Source organism: Ailuropoda melanoleuca, chromosome 9, assembly GCF_002007445.2.
Source record: "Ailuropoda melanoleuca isolate Jingjing chromosome 9, ASM200744v2, whole genome shotgun sequence".
NCBI classification, from domain to species: domain Eukaryota; kingdom Metazoa; phylum Chordata; class Mammalia; order Carnivora; family Ursidae; genus Ailuropoda; species Ailuropoda melanoleuca.
This window is the reverse complement of record NC_048226.1, coordinates 35,412,422-35,417,263: the sequence shown is the minus strand read 5'-3', so window position 1 is coordinate 35,417,263 and position 4,842 is coordinate 35,412,422. Positions and strand designations below refer to the sequence as shown.

The 4,842-nt window shown below is 40.8% G+C and overlaps 1 long non-coding RNA gene across 1 annotated transcript; it reads left to right on the top strand.

Moving 5' to 3' along the window:
* The first annotated feature begins 259 nt into the window (after nucleotides 1-259).
* LOC117803823 lies at nucleotides 260-2,820 on the top strand. The gene is made up of 3 exons (XR_004627930.1): nucleotides 260-368; nucleotides 644-750; nucleotides 2,478-2,820. It is a non-coding gene; the product is annotated as an uncharacterized LOC117803823 (long non-coding RNA).
* The last annotated feature ends 2,022 nt before the right edge of the window (nucleotides 2,821-4,842 follow it).

The window sequence follows — 4,842 nt, the reverse complement described above, 5'->3', positions numbered from 1 at the left end:
GTTCCTGCATTGTGTAACTCTTGCAAGGTTGGAGTGAAGTGATCACGCCCTCGTTTCCAGCCATGGGTCCCTACTCCTCTTAGTCTGTGGTTCTCAAACTTAAGTGCACAAGCATCATCTGAAGAGCTTGGTTATAACGGTTTCCATTCTCAGTTTCTGATTCAGTGGTTTGGAGTGAGGCCTGAGAATTTGCATTTCCAACAAGTTTCTAGGTGATCTTGATGCTGCTGGGTTTTCTGTTATTTGCGGCTCACAGCACCTTCAATGATACAACAGAGAAATTCCAAAAGCATTCTGTTACATCCAGGAGATGAAAACCCTGTGTGCCACAGGGGTTGGGGGACTAGGGGTGGATTTGCTGCAGACAGGTAGGTCTTGGCCTCAACAACACATCACGCTCTGGTCACCTGGGGAGACCTAACCCCTACTCTCCAGAGATTTGCATTTTATTGTGCAGGGTGGGGCCTGGGCAACAGTATTTTTCAAAATTCCCCAAGTGATTCTAGTCTAGTGTGCATCCAGCAATGAAAATCACTGCTTTATAAAATAAGTTTCCCAATATTGTGTGTGCACGTATGCGCATGTGTTGAGGGAAGAGACTGGATGGGGATGGTCGTTGACCTGAAGTTTTTGTCCTTTTCAGTGAAATCAAGGGACCCAGTGCACTCTGTCATGGGTACTGACCCAGCTGGCGCTATAGATGCAAATAGCTTTTAGGGAAGATAGCTTTCCTGCGTCCTGCATCTCCAAGTAAGTAAAACAAGGTTCTATCTCTATACAACTTTGCATGGTAAGCCAAGTGACTTGTCCTACTCAACTCAAGTAGGAAGCCTGACAGGCAAAAGTGAAGTAAACAGAAAACAGCAAATTATATAAAGTACACAATTAAGAGAATTTAAATAGTAGAGATCATATTTGCCTTACAATTTGTCTTAGACTTGAATAATTATAGCTAATACTTACACAGTACTTATTGTGTTCCAGAGACTATCCTAAGTGATTTTATCTATTACCTAATGGATTCCTTTTAATGACCTCTAAGGAAGGCACTGTCTTTATCATGATCCATTTATAGAGGAGATTATCGAAGCCCAAAGAGGTTAGGCACAAGGTCACGCAGCCAGAGAGTGGGAGGGCTGGAATCTAGACCAGGACAGTCTATGTGATCAACCACTGTGGCAGATGCTGCCCTTCTGTTAATATTGACATTTGCAATATCTAACTTATTCGCCCAACAAAGAAAAGCAGAAGGCTCCTTACTGTCTTGTTCCTTACTCCTCCACTGTTCTGCTTAAGATCGTAGCAATAGGTTGACGAACTGTCTTGGTTTGTCCAGGATTTTATAATTTTAGCACTGAAGGTTCTGTATCCAGGGAAAACCCTCACATTGCCCTACATGGCACCCAGACATCTTTGGACCCCCAAAACTTAATCTGTGGGTCCCAGTTACTGCAATATAAAAATGTCTCAAAATGACTCACTTCTTTGCAACTAACGTTTGCTGTAGAACAAAATAAGCCTTGCCTCCCAGTGTCTTCTTTGGATATGATCACAACAGCAAAAAGGTAAACACGAGAATGAATGTGTCACATTTATGGAAAATAAATAGTAATTTGTTTTTGGCAGAACCCCAAACAGGAATTCATATAAAAAGAATGACTCATGTCTCTTCAAGACAATTCCTTTTAAGTTGGATTATTTAAACAGAAGGAAATGTGACAAAATGCTTATAATGAGGCAACTAGCGAGTTCTCATGAGAATGTAATGGTGTAGTTTCAGCTCAGGGTACATCAAAGGTTTGCTGGAAATGTGATGATATGGTTTCCCAGAATCAGATTTTACAGTGGTGTGCCTGATCAGAAAGATTGTAGAGCCCCTTGCACAACAGAGGATTCGCATTTCTCACCTAATCCCTGAAAGGCTAGTTCCTCACATCTAAGTGGACTTCGTTCTTAATGATAATTCACTCAACAAAGCACTGCTGTCTATGACAGAATCTTATTTTATAAGGCCATCTGCCTCCATGTTCATTTATTACGACACATCTATCCAGCTAAGGACACACATAGACATCGCGGATGCATTAACGATATCTTCTTTTGTCGTGTGCCTTTCAACTATCACTAAATGTTATCTATTACAACTGGACATTGATAGACTATTGAACTGCTTTGGAAAAGCTAAACTTAACACAGGAGCTGAGCAAGGAATAACATATGTTTTCATCATATGGCAGGCGTTCTTCATGTAATTCTAAAGCCCCAGATCATTTAAAAGGAACTCTCATTCATTCTAGTTACTTTCCAAAGGGACACTGTCATTTACCCCAAGAGCACCATCTTTATTGGTGGTTTCTTACGCCCTCGCTGGATGGACATGAATTATCGTTTGCTGACACCAAAGCAGTGATCACAAATAGGAACCAGTTGTCTTTCCCCTGACGTCCACCCCCAGTGTGACTCTGCTTCCTCCCCAGCCTCCGCGTGAAATGGAAGGTCAATGCTACAAGATGGCCTGCAGAATGACCAGTGAAGAGAAGCTGGTTTCAATCTAAAAAGTGACTAGGAAGAAGACTCCAAGACCACTCTTTACCCTAAATGTTACTGATTTTAAGGGAAAACAATGTTCTGCCACAAATTCTGTTCCAAGAAGACATCAAGATGCCGAAGTGGAGAGTCTGATTTCTTCTCCAGCTCACCCAATCAGGTTAAAACCCAGTCAGCTTTGTGTGAAAAATATCTTCCAGTTTTAAGGGCCAAGGCTCAATTTGGAAAACTCCACGGGTCTTAAAAGTCTGAAAACTGTGTTTTTCTTTTTTANTTAAAACCCAGTCAGCTTTGTGTGAAAAATATCTTCCAGTTTTAAGGGCCAAGGCTCAATTTGGAAAACTCCACGGGTCTTAAAAGTCTGAAAACTGTGTTTTGCTTCTTTNTTTCTTTTTTAAAAAAAACAAAACATTTTGAGGGTCTAATATGTTCCATGCCAAGAATGTAGTCACTCTTTAAAAACACAACTTCTGACAACAATACCTTTGAACAATAAGTTGTGGGTTGATTTTCCTTTTAAAAATAACATTTATTATTCACTAATTGATCTAGCTATCTTGGAAAGAGCCAGTAGGCTTAAAAGAAATAATTGTTTGACAAGCTTCTCCTTTTTCGCTTCAGGAACATATTAATTTTACTTCGGTAAGCACCCCTGCTCCATTTGCAAGTCTTCTAAAGCCGAAACAAACCCAGCGATTTTGTTCAATGTAGTCAAAGTTACTTGCTATCACTCAGGTATCTCAAATTAGAAATTCAGATTTTTTTTCTTAAAAAGCTTACATGAAATGTCTCGAGCAATAAATAAAGATGACTTTTTAGAGGTAATATTAGAAACTCAGCAGTTACATTGTCTTTCGGGTATAATTGGAGATAGTGGACATGACTTTTTCCTGGGCACTCCACTTAGGAATTGCTACCCATGAGGAAGCACTACCAGGAGAGGCAAATGCATCCTGGGGATTAATGACAGCCCAGGGGTTGCCAATGGACTGACTTGATGCCAAAATTCCATTAATTCCAACTAATCATTTTGCCCTAGGATGTGCTATGCTGTTAAGCGGCTCAGACAATTGTAGCTTGCACAAATAGACTGAAATACACACACTGAGTTACAGAAGGCATTCCCCTGCTGCTTGAATTCTGCATTCTGCACAGAAAACAAAACCAAAAAAAGGGTAATTTTTTTTTCTGCTTCTGGTTCAAGGATCATGCTAGTAGTCCGTTCCCTATAAAACCAGTAAGAGGGAACTGTGATATGAATTTAGAAAAATCCCTTCAGAGTTGAAACTGTCTCCCCACGATTTGAGAATCCAGTAGAAAACCTCACTTTTACATCCCAACAAGTCCCGAGCATTCAAACAAGACTGCAAAAGATTTCACTTAACTATAACAGCGCATGATTTTTTTCAAACCAGTTTCCCAGAATTTGATAATAAATAGTAGTCAATCACAGCTAAGAGCCATAGGGCATAAAAAATTGTTATGTTCAGGGGCACCTGGGTGGCACAGCGGTTAAGCGTCTGCCTTCGGCTCAGAAGGTGATCCCGGCGTTCTGGGATCGAGCCCCACATCAGGCTCCTCTGCTATGAGCCTGCTTCTTCCTCTCCCACTCCCCCTGCTTGTGTTCCCTCTCTCGCTGGCTGTCTCTGTCTCTGTCAAATAAATAAATAAAATCTTTAAAAAAAAATTGTTATGTTCATTATCCTAAATTTCTATTTTCAAAACTATATAATTACTTTGGTAAAACACAAATATGTCATGCATTTCTATTTCTCTCAGAGCCATAGATGAGAACTCATGGGGTATGAAACAATGCCTGCAGTCATAAGCTAAGGACACCCCCCTCACCCCTTCCCTCAGTGACCCCTGAAATCTTTTAAAATACCTCTGAGTGAACCTCAGCAACGTTCTAGTGCAGTGCCCTATTTATCTCTCCAGCCCCTCAAAGATTGTAAGCTCAGCCACTGTCTTCGTGTTTATCTCATCTAGAGCCGAGCCCATGGCCTGGCACATAGTAGATGCTTAATTTAAGTGTGTTTAACTGGAGGTGCCTGGCTGGCACAGTTGTTTAAGCTTCTGCCTTCAGCTCAGGGCATGGTCCCAGGATTCTGGGATTGAGTCCTGCATCAGGCTTCCTGCTCAGCAGGGAATCTGCTTCTCTCTCTCCCTCTGCCTTTCCTCCTGCTTGTGTGCTCTCTCTCTCTCTCTTTTTATCTCTCTCTCTCTCAAATAAATAAAAATAATATCTTAAAAAAAATAAATAAACCCATTCTTTAAAAAAAAGTGTGTTGAACT